Source organism: Callithrix jacchus, chromosome 6 (genome assembly GCF_049354715.1).
Source record: "Callithrix jacchus isolate 240 chromosome 6, calJac240_pri, whole genome shotgun sequence".
NCBI classification, from domain to species: Eukaryota; Metazoa; Chordata; class Mammalia; order Primates; family Cebidae; genus Callithrix; species Callithrix jacchus.
Window position 1 is genome coordinate 76029295 of NC_133507.1, and position 14949 is coordinate 76044243.

Sequence of the window (14949 nt, forward strand, 5' to 3'; positions counted from 1 at the left end):
TAATAATTTCTAATTTCTTAGTTATTTTATTATGGATATAATTTGTATTTCATAAAGTTTCCTGTGAAGAAACTTATACCAATAATTTTGTTAACTTGATTGATTCTGTTTCCCTCCTACAAAGGTACTCATTTGGCCATTGGAATGAATTCCTTAAGGGATGTTATGACCAAAATTATGAAATACCCTCCCTCTTGTCTACCTAGAAGGAGTCATTAAAAAAGGAGGATATTCAGTGTTGTAAATATTTATACAGAAAAAGATAATTTTGAGAGACTGTGCATATACTTGCACACCCAATTTATACCTTAATTTTTTTAATGAAAATAAGTCTTATTTTTCCTATTTAACATAGGTTCCTTAAGTAAAGGCAAAATATTTCATGAATAAAACTCCTACATACTAGAATACGTATTCACTTGGCAGTAACATCTATGGTAGAATTTATGTTCTTTTTATCACTTTTATCTTTCTTCCTCATCTGAATAATATCAGAGGAAAAGAATGTCAATTCATAGCATAAAAATAAAGATGAATTATTTGAAATTCACAAGCTGCTTGTTCAGAAAGTATTCTGGAAAAAGTAAAAAGAAAGGTAGCATACAAAACATTCTGCAGGGAAAATAACTACAAACAAGGCAAAAAGAAAAAGAACTGAACCTGTATCATAAATATGATACAGTCATACATGAAAAACTTCCCATTGGCATAATATAGACTCAAAAGATAAAATATTAAGAGTAAATGTGTTTGCAAAATAGTTTTCTGTGCAAAAATAATACTTTATAAGAAGAAGGTAAAAGCAAATAAGAAAATATTGTGAGTATAAAATTACAGGCAAATGAATAAACTAGGTTTCCTTAGGCAAAAAGTGATAAAAGAAGAAAGAAAAATGTCAAGAACCTCGTGTTTATTTGTAGATAAAATAATAGGAAAATCTATTCATTCTGTTAAATGTGTTTAAACACCACCTAAAACACAGAACAGATGTCTCTCAGTTTTTGATAGAAAAAGAAAAATCAACAATAAAGGAGTATTTAACAATTAAGAAGACTGAATCACCTTGCAAAAGATGCCGAATCCTGGCTTTTCACCCAATGTCAGCCCAGATTCACACTGCAAGTTTCTTTACATTTTATTTCTTTAAAATCTAAGCAACAAATTCATTCCAAAGTAGATTTGGAAGGTAGATGCTAGCAACATACCTAGATATTGCTAACCAATGATGTTTCTAAAATTACTCGGCTTAAGGCACTATTGTTTAGTGTTCTGTTTTTCAATATAAACCAAATAATTTTTATATTTGATTTCTGAAAATCAGACATAAATAATAAAGCAGGCAGAACTGATTTAATATAAAATCCAGGCCAGAAAAATTTTAGGTCATAAAAGGTTAAAAAGTCATTTAATAAATTTGTGATTTTTAAAGAAGAGGGCAAGAAGGAAAAGGAAAAAGAAAAAAAAGTGAAGTGAAGTGAAACAATAAAAAAAGGAAGAAAGGAGATTTTATTGAGGTTTAGCTATTGTCCCGTACCATAATAAATTTTTTGCATATGAGGTTAACATGAAGAATTAATTTTGATGTCAAATTTACTCAACCAGTTCATAGAGGTCCTGTCTTGGAACTCAAGACTCTTCCTCCAAGTTCAGTGTTCTTTCTTATTACAGTATTTCAAATTAAAAGTTATTTGTCAGATATGTTTAAGAACCAACTTCTACTGAATTTCTATCAAATTACATCAGCTGTGGGAAGTTTTTTAAGATAGTGAGAGGAAATAGCGACAACTAAAAAAATAGTCATTTCTGTAGTTAAGTGAACAAAGAAGTGTCCCTTCAGTCAACAATCGTATATTGAACACCAACACAACACGCCAACATGTATTGCTCACCAACACACTTGAGGGTCCTATGCTGAGCACTGTTGAAGAAAGAAGAGTTATGATACTCTCCTATCTCTTATACTTACTCACTTCAAGGAGTTGATAAAGGATATATTTAGTAACCATAATTCAAAGGAAATGTGAAAAAAATAGTAAAGGAAATACAAATAAAATTCTAAGGGAGTTTGAGAAGAAGAAAATTTAAATGAGGTGATCAAAAAAACTTTAAGAAGAGAGTACACTTGAACTGGTGGTTCACACATGAAGATAATGGGATCACCTCCAAGTGCAAGAAAAATAGTCTTCACTGGATTAAAACATAGAATGCATGGAAATAAGTTATGTAACATGGCCTTGGGAAAGTACACTGAAGTCAGATAGTAGAATAACTTGGTTATACATTTTTCTTTCACAAATATTTCCTGATTACAAACTAGAGGACAGGCACAATACCAAGCACTGATGATATTAGCCACAAGCACAACAAGTGTCTGCTCTCATGGAGATTAATCTAGAGGTTTAGGAATTTAGACTTCGTTAAAGAGGTAATGAATATTAATAAAGATTTTCAAGCAGTCAGGTTGAATTTTGGGAACCGAAATGTTTACATGAGCAGAGGAGTATGAGTATAACCACAGGAACAGGTAAAACAAAAAATCACTGATTTCTCCTGCATCCTATATTTGATTTTGCTAACAAGTATATATACTGAGAAATAGTCTTTTACAAAGAAATATCATTTCTGAATAGACACCAGAAAGCTCAGAGTTAGAAGACAGTACACTGAATGAAATATCTTGCTAAGTAGGAGAATCACATTGTTTACTTATAGAGAGCATATAGTTGACGTGCTGAAGTGAATTTATAATGTTTATCTAGAAAGAAAATTATCTATAGATCATCATGTCATTGCTCCATTTAATATTTGTACCAATGGGCATTTATGCTCAGTTTAGAAGGAAAAGTCTAAAAGAAGTAGATTATTTCACTTGATTCTAACCCCGTTTAATAATTAATTGTTAAATGGCTTAAACTTCAAGGAGTGAATAATTTTTTCACCACCTGCTTCTTCCAGTAATTGAGATTTAAATAGGAGGAAAATTTAACAAGTATACTCTACAGAGCATGACATTCTGAACATTTGATGTCTCCTTGGCATTATCTTCTGATTTCCACTAAGACAACCACTGATCCACAAGATGATAAGATGGATATTATTACCTAGAGTTATAACTACTGCTGGCTCTTATCTGAGAACTACTTTTCATCTGACCCAATGCTCCTCCCTAAGTTTTTAAGAAGACTTTCTATTCAGAGTTTATAATGTCCTATGTCCTGGGAGGGGTAGGTCAAGTATTGTCTATGTGCTACAGAACAGATATAAAAGTACTCAGCTTTGGTTTGTAAAACAAACTCTATGTGATTAATTTCTTTTAATCTTTTAAGAAATATATTTATGTACTTTCTAGTAAAAGATCACATACGGTATGCCTGCAGTAAAGACTGATTAATTTTGAAGATGGTGAGTGCGCAAAAAAGTCAACAAAATTCTTAGTATTAAACTATTTTACTATATTTGTTTTTATAAAGAAAAACACAGATATGCATATGTTAAAACAGGGCAAAACACTCTGAGTACTCCACAATATCTGATACTTAAAATGTGTTAAAATAAATATTTATATTTTAATATTACTCCCCACTTTAATTGGCTGCTGTTTTTCAGCACCAGATGAAGATCCTCAAGGCCTTGTTAAAAGAAAAATATAAAAGTGAAGAGTGGTATTTAATCATTCTCCAAAACTCTTGGCTGTTTTTATCAAGCTATCAAGGACTTTCCCAGGGGAAATTACACATCATGATAAGAAACCCCAAGTTCATTTTCTCAACAACAAAAGTGATAAAAGGGTATTCCACAGACACTGTGATGTAGCATGAGAGCACAGGGTCTGGAGTCAGAGGGGCTAGGACAAAGTACCACTTCCACTTTATTGCTTCACTTACTAAGTCTCATTTTTTTCCCCACACACAGTCTAACTTTTCCCCATCACCAAATGATGCTGTTAGAAGATACATTCGTATCACCCCAATATTAGGAAATTTTTTAAAGTCATGTATGAAAAAAATTATACAAAGACTCATTAATATTATCCTTTAAAATCCTTTGTTTCTCTTTCTTTCTATTCTCAATGTCAATGTTGATTGTATAAAACAACCAGGACAAAAATAAAGCAAGTAAAAATGACATAAATATTGAATCTAATTTTAAATGGTATATTTAAAATAACATATTAATGCAAAAATCAGTGCAATTAATAATATAATAAACATTTAAATTAATTGAGAAAGGAATATGTTTAGCTGTATTCTGATTTTGAAAAGACTTGCTGGTATTGATCAAACAGAAAAGGCATGCAACAAAATAAAAATAAAATAACTCATTTCTTAAATTCTCACACTGGCAAAAACTGTAGGACATGGCATTCAAAATGTCAACAACAACAACAACAAAACGGTTTCTTACAGACTATGTAATCAATAATAGGCAACCTATTCTTTTCCAGCTTGTCACCTTGCCAGTAAAGGGTTATACAAAACTTATCCTTAGCATGAAAACATTAAGGGTAACAATTAAGCATGTGGAAAATCCTATTAGGATATTAAATTACTATAATTCTATTTTTTAATTGAAGAAAGACAGCTAGATATCATTTATTATATGTGGTATGTTCCCTGAATTCTGGATCTGTTTGCTTCCTATGCTACTGGACTTTATCACTGTAGTGACATATATATATATATATATATATATATATATATATATATATATATATGTTATTTCATATTACAGGACATTATATCCATATATTCATATGTCTATATATCTCATTACACAGTGATATATATCCTTTCAAATATATACATCCATATATATACACATATAAGTATAAAACAGCATTTATTGGCCGGGCGCGGTGGCTTATGCCTGTAATCGCAGCACTTTGGGAGGCCGAGGTGGGTGGATCACGAAGTCAAGAGATCGAGACCATCCTGCTCAACATGGTGAAACCCCGTCTCTACTAAAAATACAAAAACTTAGCTGGGTATGGTGGCACATGCCTGTAATCCCAACTACTTGGGAAGTTGAGGCAGGAGAACTGCCTGAACCCAGGAGGCAGAGTTTGCGGTGAGCCGAGATCATGCCATTGCACTATAGCCTGGGTAACAAGAGCAAAATCCGTTTCAAAAAAAAACAAAACAAAACAGTATTTATTGTAAAATAAAATACATATTAATTGTTTAAGTATTTAAATACTTTAGAATAAGTATTAAGACAAATTCCACACACCCATAAAATATACTTTTCAGCCTGTTCCACACTGATCAGTTTTTCAGTGTACCAGATGAAGCACTGCAACTTCCAAACAGCAAAAGAGTAATGAATGGTAACTGACAGGCATTAATCATTTTGATTGAGCACACAGGGATGCCAGAAACAAGATGTCATTATGCTTTGGAATTTATGCAAGCATACTTACTTTTTTAAAAACTTCCTAGTGAGTTCTTGAACCATAGTTAAGTGCCATGCAATATCTTAACTTAGAAAGATGATATACATCCACATGTACTTAACTGCAAAGTATCTTATTTCTCTAGAAAAATACCTCTATGGTACCTTAAATAATTATCCATATAATCTTTCTATACCTTTAATCATGAAATATGGCATTACACTTTGACAAATATTTAAATTTCTCCCTCCTACTCCAAATTATACTTAAACAAATCTCTACAGCATCATGAGAAATATAAGTAATTACAAGTCCATTTCTGATAACAACTGAGTTATCTCTGATAAGCTGCAGGTATAATTTATTTCAGCTACTAGATGTTTTCATGAAAACACACTGGATCAGTTTTTAAGTCAATTATATTTTTCATGGCTATGTATTCTATTTTAGAGAATTAGACATATCAAGATATGCTGGCCTTATGACACAGTGAGAGAAATTATGAATTACACTGTAGCTGACTTCTTTAATAATATTTTAAAAGAAAAGCTATCTTACAAAAATACCAAGACTATCGGTCAAACTAAATCAAGCAATCAAGTATAGCTATACCATCAGGTATAGCTCATGGAAGAAGCAGACTTTAGATATATTTCCCAAACAATATTTTGTTAATAAAATTTTTTTTAGGGATTCTCCACTGGGGATAATTTTGCCCCCCAGAGTACATTTGGCAATGTCTGGTGATGTGGTTTTGTTCAAAGTCTCCACCAAGTCTAATGTCAAATTGTAATCCCCAAAGTTGGAGGTTGGGCCCCATGGAGGTGATTGGATCATGGGTGTCCAATGGTTTAAGACCACTCCTAGTACTTTTCTCCTGATAGTGAGTTATCATCTGGTTGTTTAAAAGCATGTAGCACCTTTCCAATCTTTCTCTTCCTGCTGCTCTATCCATGTGAAGTGTTGGCTCCCCTTTAACCTTCTGCCATGATTAAAACTTTCCTGAGTCCTACCCAGAAGTAGAAGCTACTATGCTTCCTGTACAGCCTGAAGAATCATGAGACAATTAAACCTCGTTTTTTATAAATTACCCAGTCTCCAGTATTTTTTATAGCAATGTGAAAATGGATGAATACATCTGGAGACACATTTAGTTGTCACAACTTGGGTGGGGAGGCAGTGTGCTACTGGCATCTGGTAGGTAGACTTTACAGATGCTGTTAAACTCCACATATACTAAACATACTACACGCACAGGAGAGCACTCACAAGAAAGACTTATCCAGCCCCAGATGTCAATACAGCCAAAGGTGAGAAACCTGCTTTAAGTTAATATCACAATAAAGTTCCAGTAGTAACAATATTAACTGAAGATGATTTTCAGGCCAGCAAACAATAGGATTCAGAAAAATAATAACCATAGCCCAGATGTAGGGAGCATTTACCATGAACCAGGGGCTATTGTATTTATTAGCTTACTCAATCTTCATCACAGTACTGTGAGTTGAATATAACTATTATTACTCTTGTTCTACAGATGAGGAAAATGAGGCTTTAATTTAATTAATTATCTTACTCATTGTTACCCAGTTTCCAAGAGGCTAAGCCAGGATTTAAACTACAGCACATTAACTCCAGACCATATAATCTTAACTACATCACTATATTATATTCATGTTGATCAAAGAAGCCTATTTCTGATAAAAGGTTTTAAAAAGCATCATACTTAATAAGATCTACAGAAATCCCTAGTGATCAGTAGCTGTTGGAAAATTTCATTCTTAAAGATCAATAAATGTTCAAGCATACAGCAGATGTCAGTCACTAAATCATGATTTCTTCATTTACTGAGATTTTCATTCCAGCTTTAGCAAATATATTCTAAGTTTCTAGAAAAATGCAGCTAAGTGAAACACTAGCAAGAAAATAAGAATAGAAAGCACTTAGCTTTGATATAAAATTACAAGTGTAAAAGCAAGTTAGTTTAAGAGAAGGGCGCATCAAGTCATCAAAGGTCTCCCATTTTCAGCACAGAAAAGATACGTGCTACTAAAAATTCACTCAGGGAAAATAAAAACTTACTAACCAGAAAGCATTCTATATTAAGTTTTCTATGGCAGGCATAAAAAAATAACACAGGCAAGGTAGCCTAAATGACAGAAGTCTATTTCCTCACAGTTTTTGAAGCTAGAAGGTCAAGATCCAGGTGTGGCAGGTTTGGTTTCTTCTCAGGCCTCTCTCCTTGGCTTCCTACAGAAGGCCACCTACTTCTTGTGCCCTCAGATGGCTTTTAATCTTCCTTTTCTTCTTTCTTTCTTCCACAGTGTCTTTTCCTTTTGTAAGGACCCTAATTCACCAGTTACATTGAATTAGGGTCCCACCCTGTGGGACCTACTGCTCACAGTAGCTCAGTCACATCTTTAAAGACTTATAACCAAATACTTATAACCAAATACATTCTAAGGTACTAGGCTTTGGGGTTTCCTGATAGGAATTTTGGAGAATCACAATTTACACCACAACATATAGCAAGGACAATTCTGCATAAGACATGGGGCTTAATGTGCCCAGAACATTTTCCTGGATGACTAAAAGAACAGTTTGTTAGGTGTTAAGAAAAAATATCTATAAGATATCTACTAAATAAATAGCACTGTATCTTTGCAACATGGCGCCACAAGTGGTGAACCCTAAAGGAAAATGGCCTACCAGAACCAACTTGAAATTTGTTTGTGTCAACAAATGGTTGTCAGGGTCCTTTTTTAATTTTTATTTTTCTTGCTCTGTCATCTAGGCTGAACTCAGTGGTATGATCAGGGCTCAATGAAGCCTCAAACTCCTTGACTAGAGCAATCCTCCAGATTCACCCTCCTAAGTAGCTGGGACTACAGGCATGTACCATCATGCCCATCATCTTGTTGTTGTGTTTTTTAAATTTCTGATAGAGATGGTGTCTTACTATTTTGCCCAGGCTGGTGTCCAACTCCTCGTCTTCAGTGATCCTCCTGCCTCACCCTCCCAAAACACTGGGATTACAGGCATAAGCCATGACATCCAACTCAGGGTCTTATTCATAGTCCTGCAATATTCTCTTCACTAGACCAGAAACAAACAACTGTATTGAACAAGAAACAAAGGCTTACTAGACAGAGAAATAAAAAGATTTTAAGGCAATAATGCCATGACAATAAAAATCTGTTGAATCTTTTTCTCTGTGAGTGAGAAAAAGAGGTAAGTACAATCTGGAGTTCCTCTGCTTTAAGTTCGGTTTCTTGTTTGTCGGTTTGTTATGGCTTGGTTTGGTGAGCAGAGGAATGGTTTGTTTGTTTTTTTTTTAAACTCACAGAAACATCAGAACTGCTACATTGAATTTAAGGCAGTTTTTCTTTTTTTTCCTAGAATTTGGAGGCTGCTTCTCCCTGCCTAGCAAAAAGCAGCATTATAACTACAGGACATGTTTTTCTCCCATCTACTCCTGAAGCAAAATCACTTGCATACAGAGCTGTCAGCCTCCTTAGCAAGTCAGCAGAATCAAAGAGAAAAGAACCAAATGGAAAGATGACTGAAGCAAGGGTCACAAAGGAGTATTCTCTTCGAAATCACAGCTAACTGGAAACAAGGTCAGACCCAGGATACACAATAAAGAGCAATTCATATCAATAAATCACAAATACAATTATCGATCTGTTTCATTTGAGCATACATTTCCATGTTCTTATTCTTTGTCTCTTACATCACATCTATTAGGTACTTCTCCTATGTGCCTCTTCCAACCACAGTAACCAAAATTCACAGTTTGACTGTGATAAAGTCCTGTCCTCCAATGTCTGCCTATTCTTCCTTATGCAGTTCATTCGCTGTGCAATTTCATCTTCTTTTCCTAAAAGTTGCTTCAATTAAAAAGCATCCCACCTCTTATTCTGTTACTTCCATCTATAATTTTGAATCACCATTCTGATCCATGAATCAACCTTATCATATATTACTCTAGCACATGCTGAGTTTCATGATACCTGTCTTCTCCTTATTCCATGGACATGTCACCATGGAGCTCGGAAGCCCTTTCTTTTTCCCTGGTACTGACCATAACATACTACTGACCATAACATACCTCATCTTCCAAGGCCCAGCTAAAATCTAATCCATTACCCTTTATGGCTTCTAAATGGGTAACACCAAGGCTGGACTGACTATCTACCTTCTAGATATCTCATCCTGTATCTCTCAGTTATCTTGGATTAAATGTGAATAACACTTAATTCATTATCTCTTCTAAATGAATTAAACCCCTCCCCACCCCCCAAAAAACCTTCTTGGCCCAGGGTTCCCCTTAAGTGTTCAGTTAGCTAAGACACACATACAAATTATCCTTCATTCTCCTTCCCCTTCATTCTACCTCCAATAAATCATTATATCCTATTGAATTGGCTTCTTAAATACCTCTAACATCTAGCTTCTCTTCTCACTTCCCTATTCTTTTATATTCATCATCTCCCTCCCAGCCCACAATAATCATGTCCTAGCTCCCTCTGTGTCACTCCATACTTTTCCAATGCACAAGACTACAGCTCTATAGCAAGTCCATTAGACCTATCCTGATCTAGCTCCTTTAGTAGTGGTCAGCTTCTACCATGGCTACATCTCCAAGCTAACATCATCTTGTCACATGACTGACACTGAATGATCCAAGCTTTTGTACAGGGAGTGCCTCCATCTGAAATGATCTTACTTCCCTTATCTTTCAGATAATTGTCAAGGTATCTTTTGAATCAGGGTCTCCACTCTTGAGCTTTATATTTTCATAAAGTTAATCTCTTTGTTAATTTCACACATTTTATTAGTTCTTCTATGGCTTGGACCTCATGCTTTTGATTATTAGCATCTCTTCCATTCACTCCACTTGTTTATTTATATTCATCACCTTCTTTTCTCAAAATTCAATTCGAACCTGATCCCCTACAAAGCCTTCTATATTAAACTAAGCCCATATCTTTTTCCTTTCCTTTTTCTTTCTTTGTGAGAGTCTAGGCTGCAGTGCAGTGGCCTCATCTCTGCTCCCTGTAACCTCCGCCTTCTGAGTTCCAGTAATATTCTGCCTCAGCTTTGTGAGTAGCTGGGACTACAGGCACATGCCACCATCAGCATGCCTAGCTAATTTTTGTATTTTCTGTAGAGACTGGGTATGCCCCACCTGGGCCTCTTAAAGTGCTAGGGTTATAGGCATAAGCCACTGCACCCAGCCAAGCCTAGACCTTACTCAGCTATTCCTTTTTATATTTGTGTAGGTCATATGTTTGTTATGACGCCTTTCACATGTATTTTTTTTTAGTTTTTTATTATTATACTTTAAGTTCTGGGGTATATTCATATGTATATTTTAAGTTTCAGTTGATTTTTTGAAAATAATACTAGACCCTGTGTCTCTTCCTGTACCAGTGAGACATTCAATGCATATTTTGATATAATTATACATTTTTGTATTTAATGTGACCTGTACTTTACTGATTACACTGTAGACTTGTTTTTAATTCACTTTGATGAATATTTCTCTCATTAAGGCCTACATGTATAAAAACAAATGATTAGCAAATAACTGTTAAATTGTTAAATAGAGACCTTATTTCTATTTGTAATACATATATTTATATATGTATATATGCATGTCTAACATGCTTATAGAAGTGTTGAGAGAAGACATTTTGAAAATGTTGATATTTTTTTTCCTCTTTATTATTTTATTTTTTTATTTATTTTTTTTTTAATTTTTATTGGGTTTTAGGTTTTGGGGTACATGAGCAGAGCATGCAAGACAGTTGCGTAGGTACACACATGGCAGAGTGCTTTGCTTTACTTCTCCCCTTCACCCACATTTGGCACTTCTCCCCAGGCTATCCCTCCCCACCTCCCCTCCCACTGGCCCTCCCCTTTTACCCCCAATAGACCCCAGTGTTTAGTACTCCCCTTTCTGTGTTCATGTGTTCTCATTTTTCATCACCCACCTATGAGTGAGAATATGCGGTGTTTCATTTTCTGTTCTTGTGTCAGTTTGCTGAGGATGATGTTCTCCAGATTCATCCATGTCCCTACAAACGACACAAACTCATCATTTCTGATTGCTGCATAATATTCCATGGTGTATATGTGCCACATTTTTCCAATCCAGTCTATTATCAATGGGCATTTGGGTTGATTCCAGGTCTTTGCTATTGTAAACAGTGCTGCAATGAACATTCGTGTACATGTGTCCTTATAGTAGAACGATTTACAGACTTTTGGATATATACCCAGTAATGGGATTGCTGGGTCAAATGGAATTTCTATTTCTAAGGCCTTGAGGAATCGCCACACTGTCTTCCACAATGATTGAACTAATTTACACTCCCACCAACAGTGTAAAAGTGTTCCTTTTTCTCCACATCCTCTCCAGTATCTGTTGTCTCCAGATTGTTTAATGATCGCCATTCTAACTGGCATGAGATGGTATCTCAATGTGGTTTTGATTTGCATCTCTCTGATGACCAGTGACGATGAGCATTTTTTCATATGATTGTTGGCCTCATATATGTCTTCTTTCGTAAAGTATCTGTTCATATCCTTTGCCCACTTTTGAATGGGCTTGTTTGTTTTTTTCCTGTAAATCTGTTTGAGTTCTTTGTAAATTCTGGATATCAGCCCTTTGTCAGATGGGTAGACTGCGAAAATTTTTTCCCATTCTGTTGGTTGCCGATCCACTCTAGTGACTGTTTCTTTTGCCGTGCAGAAGCTGTGGAGTTTCATTAGGTCCCATTTGTCTATTTTGGCTTTTGTTGCCAATGCTTTTGGTGTTTTGTTCATGAAGTCCTTGCCTACTCCTATGTCCTGGATAGTTTTGCCTAGATTTCCTTCTAGGGTTTTTATGGTGCCAGGTCTTATGTTTAAGTCTTTAATTCATCTGGAGTTAATTTTAGTGTAAGGTGTCAGGAAGGGGTCCAGTTTCTGCTTTCTGCACATGGCTAGCCAGTTTTCCCAACACCATTTGTTAAACATGGAATCCTTTCCCCATTGCTTGTTTTTGTCAGGTTTATCAAAGATTGTATAGTTGTAGATATGTTGTGTTGCCTCCGGTGCCTCTGTTTTGTTCCATTGGTCTATATCTCTTTTTTGGTACCAGTACCATGCTGTTTTGATTACTGTAGCCTTGTAGTATAGTTTGAAAACCGGTAGTGTGATGCCCCCAGCTGTGTTCTTTTTGCTTAGAATTGACTTGGCTATGCGGGCTCTCTTTTGGTTCCATATGAAGTTCATGGTGGTTTTTTCCAGTTCTGTGAAGAAAGTCGATGGTAGCTTGATGGGGATAGCGTTGATTCTGTAAATTACTTTGGGCAGTATAGCCATTTTCACGATGTTAATTCTTCCTAACCATGAACATGGAATGTTTCTCCATCTGTTTGTGTCTTCTCTGATTTCGTTGAGCAGTGGTTTGTAGTTTTCCTTGAGTAGGTCTCTTACGTTCCTTGTGAGTTGTATTCCAAGCTTTTTATTCTTTTTGTAGCAATTGTGAATGGCAGTTCGCTCTTGATTTGGCTTTCTTTAAGTCTGTTATTGGTGTAGACGAATTCTTGTGATTTTTGCACATTGATTTTATATCCTGAGACTTTGCTGAAGTTGCTTATCAGTTTCAGGAGTTTTTGGGCTGAGGCGATGGGGTCTTCTAGGTATACTATCATGTCGTCTGCAGATAGAGACAATTTGGCTTCCACCTTTCCTATTTGAATACCCTTTATTTCTTTTTCTTGCCTGATTGCTCTGGCTAGAACTTCCAGTACTATATTGAATAGGAGTGGTGAGAGAGGGCATCCTTTTCTAGTGCCAGATTTCAAAGGGAATGCTTCCAGTTTTTGCCCATTCAGTATGATATTGGCTGTTGGTTTGTCATAAATAGCTTTTATTACTTTGAGATACGTTCCATCGATACCGAGTTTATTGAGGGTTTTTAGCATAAAGGGCTGTTGAATTTTGTCAAATGCCTTCTCTGCGTCAATTGAGATAATCATGTGGTTTTTGTTTTTGGTTCTGTTTATGTGGTGAATTACGTTGATAGACTTGCGTATGTTGAACCAGCCTTGCATCCCCGGGATGAATCCTACTTGATCATGATGAATAAGTTTTTTGATTTGCTGTTGCAATCGGCTTGCCAATATTTTATTGAAGATTTTTGCATCTATGTTCATCATGGATATTGGCCTGCAGTTTTCTTTTCTCGTTGGGTCTCTGCCGGGTTTTGGTATCAGGATGATGTTGGTCTCATAAAATGATTTGGGAAGGATTCCCTCTTTTTGGATTGTTTGAAATAGTTTTAGAAGGAATGGTACCAGCTCCTCCTTGTGTGTCTGGTAGAATTCGGCTGTGAACCCGTCTGGACCTGGGCTTTTTTTGTGTGGTAGGCTCTTGATTGCTGCCTCAACTTCAGACCTTGTTATTGGTCTATTCATAGTTTCAGCTTCCTCCTGGTTTAGGCTTCGGAGGACACAGGAGTCCAGGAATTTATCCATTTCTTCCAGGTTTACTAGTTTATGTGCATATAGTTGTTTGTAATATTCTCTGATGATGGTTTGAATTTCTGTGGAATCTGTGGTGATTTCCCCTTTATCATTTTTTATTGCATCTGTTTGGTTGTTCTCTCTTTTATTTTTAATCAATCTGGCTAGTGGTCTGTCTATTTTGTTGATCTTTTCATAAAACCAGCTCTTGGATTTATTGATTTTTTGAAGGGTTTTTCGTGTCTCAATCTCCTTCAGTTCAGCTCTGATCTTAGTTATTTCTTGTCTTCTGCTGGGTTTTGAGTTTTTTTGATCTTGCTCCTCTAGCTCTTTCAATTTTGACGATAGGGTGTCAATTTTGGATCTCTCCATTCTCCTCATATGGGCACTTATTGCTATATACTTTCCTCTAGAGACTGCTTTAAATGTGTCCCAGAGGTTCTGGCACGTTGTGTCTTCGTTCTCATTGGTTTCGAAGAACTTCTTTATTTCTGCCTTCATTTCGTTGTTTACCCAGTCAACATTCAAGAGCCAGTTGTTCAGTTTCCATGAAGCTGTGCGTTTCTGGGTTGGTTTCTGAATTCTGAGTTCTAACTTGATTGCACTATGGTCTGAGAGGCTGTTTGTTATGATTTCAGTTGTTTTGCATTTGTTGAGCAGTGCTTTATTTCCAATTATGTGGTCAGTTTTAGAGTAGGTGTGATGTGGTGCTGAGAAGAATGTGTATTCTGTGGATTTGGGGTGGAGAGTTCTGTAAATGTCTATCAGGTTTGCTTGCTCCAGGTCTGAGTTCAAGCCCTGGATATCCTTGTTGATTTTCTGTCTGGTTGATCTGTCTAGTATTGACAGTGGAGTGTTAAAGTCTCCCACTATTATTGTGTGGGAGTCTAAGTCCTTTTGTAAGTCATTAACAACTTGCCTTATGTATCTGGGTGCTCCTTTATTGGGTCCATATATGTTTAGGATCGTTAGCTCTTCTTGTTGTATCGATCCTTTTACCATTATGTAATGGCCTTCTTTGTCTCTTTTGATCTTTGT

General features: G+C 35.6%; 1 protein-coding gene and 1 long non-coding RNA gene across 35 annotated transcripts in view; one reads left to right on the forward strand and one right to left on the reverse strand.

Moving 5' to 3' along the window:
* GALNT13 (polypeptide N-acetylgalactosaminyltransferase 13) overlaps positions 1-14949 on the reverse strand; it is a 690911-nt gene that overhangs the window by 506901 nt on the left and 169061 nt on the right. The window lies entirely within an intron of this gene.
* Positions 1-14949, forward strand: part of LOC144576656 (uncharacterized) — a 107682-nt gene that overhangs the window by 2437 nt on the left and 90296 nt on the right. For all 3 annotated transcript variants that reach the window (XR_013518924.1, XR_013518925.1, XR_013518923.1), the window contains exon 2: positions 8792-9012. This is a non-coding gene — a long non-coding RNA (uncharacterized LOC144576656). The remainder of the gene's footprint in view (positions 1-8791; positions 9013-14949) is intronic.